Source organism: Ambystoma mexicanum, chromosome 1q, assembly GCF_040938575.1.
Source record: "Ambystoma mexicanum isolate Mex_15411 chromosome 1q, UKY_AmexF1_1, whole genome shotgun sequence".
Taxonomy (NCBI): Eukaryota; Metazoa; Chordata; class Amphibia; order Caudata; family Ambystomatidae; genus Ambystoma; species Ambystoma mexicanum.
In genome coordinates, this window is record NC_090922.1 from 304,647,432 (window position 1) to 304,662,579 (window position 15,148).

Below are 15,148 nucleotides of genomic sequence, written 5' to 3' on the forward strand. Positions count from 1 at the left end.
TCACTTTTTCCCACCATATCTCTCTCACCTCTTGTGCCTGTCGTTACCACCTTTTTAATATTCGCAAAGTCTGCCCCTCTCTCACTTTCCATGCTACTAAACTTTTAATCTCCTCCCTTATCTTCTCTTGCCTCTTCTACTGTTCCTCCTTACTCTTTGGACTACTTACTTCTCATCTTGCACCCCTCAAATCTACCATTCTGCTGCCCGTACCCTCTGTCTTCTTACCTCTCGTGACTCCATCCCTGTTTCCCTTTCCTCCCTTGGCTGGCTTCCCTTTCACTCCCAACTTAAATTTCATTTTCTCTGCTTAGTCTTTAAATCTCTCCATGGTCTTGCTCCCCCTTATATCTCCTCCCTCCTCTCTTTCTACACTCTCTCCCGCTCCCTTCGTTCTGCTGACCACTTCCTTCTCACTGTTCCTCCATCCCCTTGTGCCCCCTCCCGTTTCCGCTCCTTCCAGCTCCTAGCCCCCCTGCACTGGAACTCCTTACCTCTCTCAATCTGCGCTATTCCTACCTTCTCCACATTCCACACATCCCTTAAATCTATCCTTCTCAATTCCCTGCCATGAAACCCCTTCCCCCTTCTTGCTCCCCCTCCTTCCTTTATCTTCTCCCCTTGATCATCTCCCTCCCCTCCCCCACCACCCCACTCGCAACCTTTTCCCCTTCCGTTTCCCTCCTCCTTCTCCTCCACACCCCTCCCTCTCCATCTCAGTTCTACTGCACTTCTCTCCCTCTTCCCTTCAGTTTAATTACTCCAGTTACTGTTTTGTTGGACTGATTCATAATTTGTAATTTGCTTCTACTTTTATAATGTTATATCTATGAAGTTGTTAAAATGTTCAGCGTTTTGGAGTAAAGCGCTATATAAACTAAATAAATACAGATATAAGAAGCACACATTCATTGCCGTTGTGTTGCAGTCACATCTGCCCCTCATGTCCCCATCTGCCCTGACACACAGACACACACGCCCCTCTCGAGCTCTGCATGTGTTGAGCTCTCAGTCATCTGATCAGATCACACTTGGGGAAGTGGCAATGCTCCTGAGAGAAGGTGTTAGGACAGGTACTGGGATTGGGCAATGAGCAAGGGGGCTAATAGGCTCTAGGGAGGGGGCAAGCCAAGCTTCTACCAAACCAGCTTTTGATGACGGCATCAGGCTTGGAATCGATTCTAAAGAGGAGTGGTGCTACTTTTCCTTAGGTGCTATCGAGAGTGTCTGAGTTCCCGAGCAGGTCAACCTGACCCAGCTTCAAAGCAGAGTGATACATCACCTCATGAAGCAGAACAGAGCACATGCTGGGCTCTGCGGCGCTGGAGTGTTTACCAGCCCTGCATGCCAGTGTTTGTTTTCAGGGTGCAGCGTTGATTCTATCTGGATCTGTGGAATTGCTTTAGCATTTGTGACATCTTTTTTCTATGGTCACCAATCGGAGATGACTGGGCCCTCTGCCACTGTGAGCTGCGATTTCTTTTGTAGATAAAACAATGTTTTTTCTCAGGATTGAGAATTAGTTTTACACTCGCGTGAGCATGTTACAATTTCTCTTGATAGAAAATATCTTAACGATTGCAAGAAGTGCTGGATGTTAGAGGGTGTAGAAGCACCAACCGCTCTCTACACAATGCCTCCACTAGACAAACTATATCATCAGGCACCAAAAACTAGGTGACCGACCAGCATGCATCACCCTGAAAGCCTGTACCTAGCACGTGGAGGTTGTGAGTGAATAAAGGGCAGAGCCCCTTTAAGGAGAGGACACAGAACAGTGGGCGGGAGCGGGAAGACAGGAGGAAGGGGAGGGGCAGGGAAGGAGGAATAAAGAGAAGGTTGCAATGGAAGCAGGCTCTTGCGTAGTTATTTATTGTGCGCAGTGCTGCCCTTGAACAGGGCCAACAACTGGTGATGAGGGGAAACGAGCACCACCATTGTCATGGAAGAGGAGCCCTGCACAGAAGGGCCCAGCGGCAGGAGAGCAGGTGAAGCCCAACTGAGGACAAGGGATGCCAGCCCAGGGAGACATGCCGCGTAGGCAGTGTGGCGGGAATCTGTGCCGGGGAGGAGAAACAACGGATGAGACCAGCAACATCCAGGAAGGACGGCTGCAACCGCAGGACTAGAAGGACCCGGCAGTATGGCAGAGGGCAGAGACCCGGAAGAGGCGACAGCCATTAGCAAGGATGGCCCGGCGGGACGACGGGAGAAAAATGCCCACCAGTGACGCCCATAATGGAGGAAAATGTGCGCCACTGAATGTCAAGCCCAGATGAGGAGGGGCCGTGTGCCAGCAGTCGGAGCGCACAGGACCGCTGCAGCAGGAGAGCAGAGGCTCAGGACAGTGCCGAGAAGGGGCCCTCATGCCCAGCAGATATCCAGAGAACTGAGCTGATGAAGAGGAGGAGCTCCAAGCAGAACGGCGGGTCAGCACAGCCCAGCAAGAGGAGCCACGACGGGTGAGGAGCGCAGCATGAGGAGTTACGTCCAGGAGGGTTGGAGGGACGACGAGCCCAGTAGCATGAAGGTGCCCAACTGTGACGAGTGGAGCAGCATGCAGCAGCCCCAGTGTAGTGCTCAGCAGTGTGGAAGTGGGATGGACGTACCCAGCAACGAGGAGTGCAGCCAGAGGGATCGGGGTGCACACCAGTGAACAAGGTGCCCGACGGCCAACCACAGAGAAATGTAGAATGGAGAGCCACGCGGGCCCAGCAGGCTCCCAGCGGTCCAGTAGCAGAAAGCCAGCCATGCACCAGCAAAAAGAAAGCTACAGGTGTGGCACCGCTGGTGGACCGAGGAAGAGAAACCTGATGAGCAGAGGAAGACTAGCATGGGCAGACAGTGTAAATAGCCAGCAGCAGCAGAGGAGGGCCGGTGTGCCCAGCAGCAGGAAAAGAAGGGCAGTGTTCCCAACACAATAGGGACGACAAGGACTGCATCGTCACCAGCAGCAGAGGTGGGACCCCGAGCACAGCAGCTACGTGGAGGGCCGACACCGCCCAGGGACAGCCAAGCAAACGGAGATGAGAGCGAAGATCCACCATCAAGAAGCAGCCAGAGGAGGCTGCAGAAATTGCTAGACGGGGAAACACAGGACATAAAAAGCAAACAGGAGGCCACGTCGAGAATGAGGATCGCACACTGAACATAAGACAAGACTGTGCAATGGTAAGAGGACCGGGCCCCCCCCCACAGAGGGCCCACGCTGTTGCGCACCCGGAACATTGCACAAATAAATACGCACCAAACAAGGCCTCGAATATGTGCATGCCACGCACCCGAGAGCACGCCACGAAAGAATACACATCAGAGCGCATTAACATTGCAGCTCAACAGCCAGACGAGGCCCCAAATGTATGTACACCTGGCAATGCGACAAGGGAGCCCACACAAACGACCCCACCAACTAGGACACCAACAGCACAATACGCTGCAGTCAGGCCTACATACAGTGACACCTAACCAAATGGAAACAGCGTGGCACACCAGTGGCCCCCACCACGCTAGCCAGCAGACCGACAAAGACAACCGCACGCGGTAAGGAACAAGAACCATGTGGCACACTGAAGTCCCAGGCCGCCACACTGAGCAGTTCAAACAACAAAGGACATAAAGTACGTTGAAAGAAAAGTGATTAATGTGGTCCCCACAATGCTGATTTGGCTCCATGAAAGCAATTGTTCTGCAGACATTTATGAATCACATCATGCATATCGCAGGCAGTGCCACGCCTGTCAAAGAATGACTACAAGCAGGGGATTGGGCTTTTGGTGTTCAGCCAGTTCTGACTGTTCAGGTTAGGTCACTTTGCACTCTCGTGCCTGGATCACTGCAGTTATATAAGGTAAATATACGCATATGGCAAATAACCACTACATATTAAGAAGAAGTATGAAAATCAATAAGGAGCAGCAAACGCTATGTTTGGCTCTTAGGTAAGAACTGATCCAAGCGAGGGGCCCGAGCTGCCCTGGCATTGTCCGGACCGCCCACATTAGAGCAGTGCTGTTCACATTTTTTATGCTGAGCCAGCATTTCGGAGCAGACCAATACCCTATAAGTACCCTTGTGCTCCGGCCCTGTCATCACCCCAACCCCCATTGAATAGGCCTGCCAGAGCATATGATTGGCAGCACAGTCCTAGCTGCCCCAGCATGGTCACAAATTAAACATCACATGGTGGACTCGCTGGACTAGACTTCCCTAGCATCTGTGCCAATGTTTCTTTTGAGTCGGTGCTTTATCTCTCAGACCCACATCGGCATACGGCTTCAAAACCAATGCTTGCACATATAGCCAACAAGCCTAAATATGTTCCTCCTTGGCGTAAGCAGGGAGAGCGGCTTGCTCTTTGTCCCTTGTGGGACCTGACTTGATCTTGCTGCTGCAGTTCTTGTGCCCCCGTGGCTCTACCTGGTCCCGTTCTCCTTTCCCTCTTCCTCACTCCCACTTCTTCCTCCTCCCTCCCTCCCTCCTCCCGCCTCCCATGAGGCCCCTCCACTTTGATTGGGTCTATGACCCTCTGTTGGCAATCTTATTGCCAGCACTGCACGCTGCTCTCCATTTCATCCTTGGCGTGACCAGGTGAGTTCGGTGTGCTCTTTGTCCCTCCTGGGACATGGCTCGATCTCACTGCTGCAGTCCTTGTGCCCCTGTGGTCCTCCCTGGTCCCGTTCACCTTTGCCTCTTCCTTGCTCCCACTTCCTCCTCCTCCTTCCCTCTTCCTGCCTCTCAGCCGGCCTCTCCACCTCTGATTGGTCAGACCCCTGGTCATATCTGCCCTTCACAGGGCAGCCCCCCTGCCTTTGAAGCCCTGCGGCTAAGGGCCCCTAGGCAAATTGCAGCTCCTACTGAGGCGGCTCCACATCGTGTCTGCAGGTGTCAGCAGGGGAAGCCAGTTGCCAGCCATCATCCAGCAGCAACTAAGTAAGGTAGGGTTAGGAATAGAGCCTCCACGCTACCCTGATTACCTTGCCATATAGTGGACTCTCAGACATAGGTATGATTTTACACTGTTATTGAATTGCATCGTGAAAGTATTTAAAAATTGCATTGAGAAAACTAGGCCTTTTTCCCCACTTACAGGACTCCTATACTTAGGTGTGTTTTTCCTCCATTATTTAATTGCATTGTGAAGTAGCACCGTTCTTGGTTTTTGACTCCCAGCAAAGCATTCATCTAGCATATATTCTACCATTATCTAAAGCTCTTGTCGTCTTGTCCTATTTTTCTACTATTGTCTCGTCTCTCTTTGTCTCATCTGCTTGCGCCCCTCCTTGTGTCCCTCCTTAGTGTTCCCCTCTTCCCCTTGCACACCCTTTCCTCTTCTCCTCTCCCTACCTACTCTATGGTGCTTTCTGTCTCTCCCATCTTTTGTAACTGCTTCTCCAGCGATTATCATGCTCTCCTCACTAAATCTGGTAGGAAGAAGTTTAAAAATGACATCCTGGTCTCCAACCCAGGCCTCCCTATTGCTGACACCTATACCAGTGCTTCCTCCATGCAAACCCTCACCGACATCCTCTTTGTTGTTTCCTCGCCAGACCTATGGACTCTTCATATGGTCTCTGCGCTCTCTCCTTTCTCTTCTTCTCCTATTAATGGAAGCGCCAGGTGGGAGGCCCTCCTGACCTCCTTCCACTTCTCTAAGGTCATCATTAATGTTTACCTGAATGGTACCTCAAGCCAGCCTTCTCCTCTTTGATAGACGCTTGCCGTGCCTCATCAATTTCCATTCTTCTCCTGCTGTCCCCTCTCCCCCCTGCACGGCTTCCTCGCCTCCCCCTGCTGTCTCCTCCCTGGTTACCTTGCCCTCTCCTCCTTCCTCTTCTGCCCCCCTTCAGGCTTCTTCCACACATCCGCAGGGCGTACCTCTGATTCGTACCCTTCTCCGGAAGTCTTTCAAGGACGGCAACCTTCTCCATATTGCCACTCTTAACTCTCACTCCCCTGTCAAACACTCCTCTGACATCTGCCGCCTCCTGGAGGAACCTGATCTCGATGTCATCTGTCGCACTGGAAGGGGGCCTGAACGTCCCTGAGTGGATTCCTACCACTGTCATTCCTATGCAGGCCTACTCATCTTTCAAATGCCTCGTCTGCAGGCTCGTTCTCTTTCCTGGCCATTCTCTTACTGTGGTTACCATCTATCGGCCACCTGGTCAGATCTCCTCCTTCCTCTCTGAGTGGGCGGACCTCTCCTCTTCCCTCCTGGCCTTGACCACTCAACTCCTCCTTCTTGGAGACTTTAACATCCACCTGGATGCTTCTTGTCCTTCCTCTGTACTCTTTCGCGACCTCTGCGACTCTCTTTCACTCTCTGTTCTCCTCTCTGGCCCGACTCACTCTGCAGGGCACACTCTGGATGTTCTGATCTCTTCAGACCTTCCCCTTTCTATCCCCCTCACCATTCCTCTCTCCTGGAGTGATCACTTTCTCCTTTCCTCCAAGCTCACCCCCTCTAACCCTCAGGCCAAGCCTACCCCAGCATTGCCACCTGTCATGATTCCTGCCCCTCATGTCCCCAGCCCTCCAAGATGTCAGGCTGGAGCCAGGCCACAATTACCTACATGGCCCTCAAGGGTCTCTCCATCCCTTCAAAGACCCACTTGGAGTCAGACTTGGCGCTTGTGGCACCAGACTCACTCCCATAGGATAACATTGGGGATTGGTGCATTGATGGGGACAAGATGGATGCCCCCACATATTTCGGTTCCCAGAACTGCATGTGCAGTCTAGTCTTTTGGGTGTGGTTCAGCCCAGAGACACCTGGGATACCCACAGACCATTTAAGCCACGCCCAGGCTGAGAAACATGCTTTGTGTTTTCTACACCTGCAGCGTGACACTCACCGTGTTCGGAACGGTCTCCAGTAGGCCTGCATCCTTCTTCTGCGCTCAGCTCCTGCAAGACAAGAACACCGTTAGGAACAGCCTTACCTTGCGGCGCTTCTGTCCATCATTCATCGCTCCTTCTGTTCTGCGGGCATCTTCGGCAGTGTCATTCCCATCCAGGCACGCCGCTTCCTAAGGAAAAGGGAAAAGAACAGAAAAAAGGCATTAGTAAGCATTCAGCAAATCTTCGCTTATTTTTTAAAGACTGTATGAGCTTCAAACGCTTACCTGAATCCCAGCCGCTCTGGGGGATCTCTGTCTCCGGAACTTCTCATCCATCTGCAAGAGGGAAAAGACACTCTAGGTTAGCATGGAAACAGCTAGAGGCGCCGCATACCACGTTTACTCACCGCATTTCTTCTTCATAACCGGCATCCACGCTGAAAACGTCGCGGCACCTAAAAGACACAGAAAAATAACTCAGTTCAATACAAATACGAAAGGGTCGCATTGCGCATTGCGCTCTCACTCATCTTCAGCGCTACTCATCTCAGCAGCACGTCGCCATCCCCGGACGCCGGCCATCATGTAAGGAAGGAAAGGAACGAAGTTAGAGAACTGTTCAAAATACTCATTATACTTACCTGTCAGACTCTTGCCAGTGAAGGAACTAGGGAGCAACAAGCCCGCATCAATCAACGCACCCCTGCACTGAAAGCCGGACGGAGAGTACACTTTCCAAGAAAACAAGGTGAGCTGTGGATCAAAGGGAGGGGTTGGACCCCAGGGAAGAAGGGGTTCAAGCACACAGAGACAGTAGGGAGTTAAACTCTACCAATCCTGTGTTTCAGGCCCAGTCTCCAGTCGAGTAGACTCCAGGGAAGGGTTTGAGGTCGTAAGAGGTCAGAACAGGCTCAGTGACGTCCCTGTGGATACCAGGTGAGCGTTACACCACCTACCTTCTCGGTTATCCAACCCATGATGCATGTGTCAGTTGAGGCTTTCGCCGCCACTTTCTCACCCCCCTGCTCCATTAACTGACTTACACCCGGACATAGCCCTTTCCATGGTCCACTTTGCTATAGCCGATATTCTGAATGTCGTTGCCCCTATCATGAGGATCCGCTTGAAGTGAAACTCGTGGCTGTTAGGGAGAATTCTCATTTATGGCTAATTTCCATCACCTAGTGAGTCCCTCAGCAGCTTTGTTTGATTTCTAGGGTTTATTTTTTTTCACCTGGTAAGAGTGTGAGCCTTTTTCCCACTCTTGCATGTGTATTGGCATGTTTATTTCTACTGTTTGTGTGATCTTGGGCTCTGGAGCACACCACTCCATGAGCCCCACTTTTTGTGTGTTACACAGCACCGTCAGTGCAGTGACACACGGTTGTCTTTGAGACTTCCCCCTGACTCCATTTTTCTGGGGCTGACTTTTGTGCCCCAGAAACAGGTAAAGTTGCCATCAACTTTATATAGTCATTTAAACTGCAGACCCAGTACACCCCATCTTAAATGGAGTATTGGAAAGGGTTAATTCCTATTCCTTTTTGTCTGTGCCTCTCTGAGTTTCATTTCGCTCTCTTAACCTTAAGACTCGGTTGCTGGCAGTGGTATCTACCCTAATGTTTCGACCGCGATTATAATATATAAACATTGTACTGTTTTAGGCTATTTTATTAGCCTCGAACTTAAAGCCGTTGGACCAAATACTGTTTATTTCGGCTCCAGTTGGGTTTAATTGCCATTTCTTTTTGTTAAAGTCCTTCTTGTGTTTTACTTTGCGTGGCAAACCAGGTTTGCCTCCTTTGTTCGTCCACTTTGGCGGGCTTCTGTCCAGAAGCCCTTCTTTGGTGTCTGGGTGTCTAGGTGGGCTGAATGTGAGGGAGGGGTGTAGTCACCCCCTGCACAGGGTCTCCTTGGAGACCCAGGTCGCACTTTTTCCTGATTGGCTGAGGTGGTTGTCCGGGCCGGACAACCCCCCTGCTGAGTGATTGACAGCCAGGCTGTGTGAATGGGGGATTTTGGCATAAAAGGCAGGACTCTTGAGCTGGAAGTCAGAGTCGCCACTGGAACTACAAGGAACCGAAGAGAAGCAGAGAAGAAGACGGCTGCTGCAATTCCCGAGTCCCGGTGAAGCCCCGCTGCAGTCCTGAGCTATCTACCCTTCAACTACAAGAGAAGATCCAGTCCGGAGTCTTCTTCCCTTGAGCCTGGTGGGATCAACCAGCTCACCTTCCACAGGCAGAGTGTCCTCTTCTTGGTCGAAATCGCTGCACACAGCTGAAGTGGTCTGTATAGCCATCTGAAGAGCCTCTCCTGTTTTAAAGGAATGCACCTTTTATTCACCGTTGCTTTGCTGCTGCTGGCTTTATCCCTGGGTAGTGCAGATCGCTCCAGACGTCCCCCTTCTTGTCCCCACGACTGAAGCTTCAGGAACCGTCTGTCTGCAGGAACTACCAGGAACAACTGCCGTGGCACCAGCTTTTCTTCATACGAATAAGGGACTGTGTCCGACTTCGAGGAACTAGGGTGATCCCTTTTCTCCTCACCAAAGGCTTGTCCTTATCTTCCTTCCCTCTTATAACCTTTGCTTCTATTTTGACAATATCTAAGTACTCTTGGCAATCTCGAATCGTGAACTGTTCTAACCTTGTGATCCTCGACAACAGGACCCCTGTCCCATTGACACTGGCGCAGGCCTATTGACTTTTATCTACGTTTTAGAAAGTGTCTCTTGATTCTATCAGCCTTGACAAAAGTATTGCCTATGATTTTTCTCCCCAACTCTCTTGTGTTAGTTCATGTGTTAAGTGTGATTGACTATGGTAATGTTTCTTTTCGCGGGTACGCTTCTCTTTCATAAGACCGAACTGTCATTACTGTCAAAAAGTGATTGCGTAATAACCCCCGGTAACGTCTTTGTTTCACAACACCGGTCTGTCAAATCCAAAGGTACTTACCTTGAATTGTTCTGCACATGGGGAATTGGTTGTGTGTAGTGTATTTGAAATGTGGTTTTAATTTAATAGAAGTTAAGTGTTTTGTGAACATATGGTATAAATATAAATGTACTTTTACTTTTTAATCAGAAACCTTGTGTCAATGTTTGCTTGAGTCACAGTATTTGTAGTCCTTTGTGTAATCTCTACTACTGCTCATTTGCTCTTGAGATAATGCTGGCTGCCTGCTCTGCTACTGCTACCACTCTAACTGTGTACTAAAGGCTTTTACCAAAGATGAAATTGTACTACCACCTGTAGTCTTAATCTTGTGTAGTGGTCCCTAAGGGCACTGCCCAGGATTCTGCCTAATGGTGGCAAGACTCAGACCTCGTCACCCTTAAACGCAAGTGCAGGGTGGCTAAGAGGAAATGGCATGCTTCAAGTACACCCTCTGTCAAACTGGCCTACTGCCTGCTCCAGAGGCAATACCGGCTCTCTTTACGCACCAAGAAGAGAGCCCACATCCAAGCCTGCGTTTCTGTGGCATCTAACAACTCAGCTGAATTCTTAAAAATCTGCAAGGAGCTGGCCAATCCTGCTATAGTCTCTACCTCTCCTGTGCCCTCCCAGGCCTTCTGCATGACACTGGCTTCTGTTTTCACCTCTAAAGCTCAAGACATCCTGTCCTCTCTCTATTCCTCTCCCCCTCATCCCTCATCCCTCTACTCCCTGCTCTTCCTCTGGCCCTTCTTCAGCCACCCCTCCTCCCTCCTTCTCTGTCTTTCCCCTGTTCTCCCCATATGAGGTTTCTAGACAAGTCCAATCTATGAAAGTCTCGTCAAAACAGGTGCACCCCTGTTCCTCCAAAACCATCAAAGACATATTGACACTCTGGCTCCTGCCCTGGCTGACTACTGCAGCCACTCCTTTGCCACTGGATTCTTCTGTTCCCGCTGAAACACTCCCTTGTGCACCCCCTTCTTAAGAAACCCTCTGCCGACCCTTGCTGCCCGGCAACCTATCACCTAATCTCCATCACTCCTTTCTTGGGCAAACTCTTTGAAAAACTGGCCATCTCCCAGCTTAATCTTCACACTGAATATTTTGGTTGTCTCCATGACCATCAATCTGGCTTCAGAGCTGCCAGGAGCATGAAAACTGCTCACCGGGACATCCATGAAGATCTGCTCTCCAACCTTGATTCCAACACCCCATGTGTCCTCATCTTACTTGATCTCTCTTCTGCCTTTGACATGGTCAACCATGCCATCCTGCTCAACCGTCACTGTGATAACCTGGGTATCACTGATCAGGCCCTGGCTTGGCTGACTTCTTTCCTCTCTGATCGACCCTCCCAGGTCTAACTTGGGTCCTTCCTTTCCTCTATCTCTATCTCTACCTGTGGTGTTCCCCGTGGGTCTAACCTCTCTCCCTGGCTGTTCAACCAATAGCTGGCACTTCTTTCCCACTGCGTTGTCGCTCTTTGTCCCAACTTTCAGAGCTATGCGGATGACACTCAACTAATTTTCAGACTCCCCTCCACTTCTTCTCCTTCTCTAATCTCTGACTGTCTGTCTGCTATCCAGGAGTGCTGTGCCACCAATAATCTCTGCCTTAATGCGTAACGTAAGACTGAGATTCTCCTCATCAGCACACCTGCTCCCTCCTTTCCTGTCACTCTCTGGCCGGCCTCCCTTGGCCCTCTCCCGGCTCCCACCTGTGAGGCTAAAAACCTCGGGATCATCTTCGATTCCACACTCTCCTTCTCTCCAAACATCGCTGACTTCTCTAAGAAGTCACACTACCAGCTGCACCTCCTCAGAGGTATTCTTCATTTCCTCTGCTTCCCCCAGAAGCTCAATGTCTCCAGAGCTCTGGTTCTCTTCGGGCTGGACTACTGCAACAGCCACTTTCTAAATCTGCCTGCCACTGCCCTCTGCAACTCATCCAAAACAGGACTGCAAGACTTTTCCTTGGCTCCAAGCCCATGGATCGTATCTCTCTGGACTGAAATCCCTCCACTGACTCCCTGTGGCGGTGAGGATTAAGTTCAAAACCCTCTGCATTCTCTGGGGCCTGGGAACCCAATACCTTTAACTCTATCTCCCTAAATATCTTCCTTCTCCAGCTCTCCGCTCATCCACCTCCAACTCCCTCAGGGTCAGTCGCTTCTCCAAGCAACAAGTTGGTGGAAGATCCCTTCGTCTGCTGGGGCCTGCCTCTGGAACAGCCTCCCTGCCTCTCCAAAACTTAAGGAGAACCATCGGTTCCAGAAGTGTCTCAAGATTTTCTTCTTTGATTCTGCTTTCTCTCCTCCTCTTTCCTGCTGATCTCCTGGCTGAACCTGAAGCTGCACTGGTTACATGGCTACCCTCTGACCTCGGGCCCAGGTCCCCTCCCCCCATTTGCACACCTGCACTGCCCCCCTGGAAACCCTTGCACTCTGGGACCGTTTCTGTATCCCTACAGCCCCCTACCAGCACTTGACACCCGATGTCTGCACTTTCACCTGCACTTGCCGCCAGATGGCCTCACTTTTATTTATTTATTGTCTTATTTATCTACTGTTTATCCTATGCACTGCACTACCCCCTCCCCTTTCCCCCGCACTTTTTCCCCTTCCCCCTTCCCTGCACTTGCGCAATATCAATGCCACCTGGCCTAGTAAGATTGGTTTCTCCGTCTTCCCTCTGTTCTCCCTCCCTTGCCTCGTCGCGTCTTGAAACACTTGTGTATAGGCGTGTTATAAATGCCATATCATATCATATCATATCATATCATGATGTGCATTGCTCAAAGAAAGAAACTTGCTGTCTCTTAGGCATTTGTTCTGTAGCACTGTGTATTAATCACAGGATGCATAACAGCAGGCCGACAGCATGCTGGATGACTGCTCAGAGAAAGAATAAAAAGCTGGCCGAGCGGGCTCTCACTCAGGGTCCTTTGGAGTGTCGTTTAGTCTTTACAAGTTGGAGAGTTTACAGAGATCCTGTGTCATTAGATGTAAACTACTCACTCACCGTTGTCTGTTGCACTTCCCAGAGACGTCATTTAGGGGTTACTGCGACCCCTCAGGTCTCCCTTGCTACCCCTGTCGTCTCCCTTGCTACCCCTTCAAACCCCCCTTTTTTCTTTTTAATTGCAAGCTCTGGGACTGTGGCCAGCATCATGTGGCTCTTTGCTTCTGAAGTGGCTGGCTTTCTTGTTCAGGCCTCTTAAAGAAAATAAGACAAAAAAAGAACAGGAGTTCCACAAGTCTAACACTTTCAATAGAAAGAATAGGGATACTAAATAAGTTGTCTTTCTGGAATTCAATGCGATAATTGATAGGGTCATTAAAGGTTTATTTCAGAAACACTTCAGGGGCTTAGTCACTGATTTAGTCTGTTCTTAAACACCTTAACTAAGCCTTTCATCCGTCTGAGGACGATAAATGATTTCAGAAATATACATGGCATGAAATGGGCTCCTCTTAATCTTTAGTCACACAATTCGCCTCAGAGAGTCAGGAGCCAGGAAGACAGGGAGGCACGTAAACTAGCGATTATCTACATTCATGCCTGCTTATTCAATGCCCGAAGCTAAGTCAACACAATGTGCCCAGCATTTCTTGCATTTCTGTGCAAAGACACGTTTACCAGCCCTTCAGGCTGTGACCATTTTCAGCATGTGAAATGAAAACCTAGCAAGTGACCAAAGTAACCAAGATGAAGTCTAAATGGCGCAATTCAATGTTTGCCCTTAGGCTAACATAAAATAACGCTGAATGGATGCATTTTCATAGCATGTGCTGATTTATGTAGTCATTTATGACTCTGCTTGGAAGCTAGGTTAGGTTGACCTTGTCGCTTGGTCATAAAGCACAGTACCTCAGAACAAGACAAACCACTCCTTTTGAGAACACATACCTATCCTGATGCCCTCGATCAGAAGCTGGTTTAGTTAGTGATTGGCTTGCACCCTCCTGAGTACTTATTTTAATTCCCACCCTCATCATTCCCTATTCCCGGATCCTGTCCATACTGTTTCTCTCAGCATCATTTGCAATTCCTAGAGTGTTAGAATGAATGAGCTTACTTACTCCTGTAGAGCGAGAAAGGGGCTTTGTGCCAATCAGGACCACTGTAGTATGGACATTAACGACAGGTGTGGGGGAAGAGAGAGAAGAGAGAGAGAGAGAGAGGTAGGTCACTGTGTGGGAAGGGGAGGTTCAGTTGAACTGAGAGAACTGCCGTCAGAATGAGAGAAATGGTCAGTGGGTTGGTGTCAGCACATTGGGAGATTGGAGAATTAAACATAGAGGAGGGGAAGGAATTAAAAGAGGCAAGGGATGGGATGGAGGGGCCAGAGTTATCAACAATGGTAAAGGACAGATATAAATATGAAACAGAGAACACAAGTTTCTACACGGAAGGAATGGCCTTGGGAACTTTGGTCAGAAGGCAGTCATGATCAGTAGGGTTGGGTGGGCAGGGTACTGTTTCGTACTTACCTTAGAAAGTCACAGACAATGCTTGCAGCAGTATATCTGGCTCGCTTTGCATGGCCCTATTCCCTTCTTGGTTTCTTCGCTCGTTCTGTTCCAGTTCCCCTCTCTCGGTCTCGCTCTCTCTCTGGTCCTTCTTTCACTTCCTGCAGATGGTGGCGGTGGAATGGGTGGGTCCTCTAGGCCTTCCCAGCAACAGGACAATGACATTGAGGGAAGTCACGGGTGTTGAGGGGACAGGCAGGGACTGTACTAAAGACCTGATGGTTCTTCAGACCTCCCTCAGCTGGTGACATTATCATAGCGTCATCATTCAACCCGTCCCCTATCCTAGCTCTTGCACATGGTGGGGTGAGGTCTGCATATTTTGACCCCATCCCAAACTGTATGTGGGACATGAGTCAGGGTGAGGGACAAAGTATGATTTGGCAGTGTTTCTTTTTTAAGACCCCCAGGCATCTGTTTGAGGCGGGCTTGTAAAGCTTTCTAATTCTTGCCAAGTCCAACCTTCACTGCACATGTGCAGTGGGGCTGTCCAATTAGACTGCTCCCGCTGCACATTTAGAGCAAAGCCAGCTTGTCTGCAAGTGATACAAGATATTTCTGTCAAAAATCGAACTAGAGTGGGTGGGATTTTGGTGGGGCACCTGCCTCTATAAGCCTGACACCGCTGTCACACTGCCTTAAATGTCATCATAGGATAAACTGGTTTCTCCCTCATTGGGCTAGTTTAAACATGGCCTGGACCACCACCAGAAGCGAGCGCTCTTGTTGCCAGTCACAGCACAGTGGCCAAGCAAGGGTTAAATGGGCATGGAGTCTTGACTCCCCTCCGACTCGCTGGGCTGGCTTGAGGTGCATACAGTGCCTCGCGGTACGAATAG

General features: G+C 50.0%; 1 long non-coding RNA gene across 1 annotated transcript in view; it reads left to right on the forward strand.

Moving 5' to 3' along the window:
- Positions 1 to 1,807: 1,807 nt before the first annotated feature.
- LOC138527622 (uncharacterized) overlaps positions 1,808 to 15,148 on the forward strand; it is a 113,801-nt gene continuing 100,460 nt past the window's right edge. The window contains exon 1 of the long non-coding RNA XR_011283960.1: positions 1,808 to 3,847. This is a non-coding gene — a long non-coding RNA (uncharacterized lncRNA). The remainder of the gene's footprint in view (positions 3,848 to 15,148) is intronic.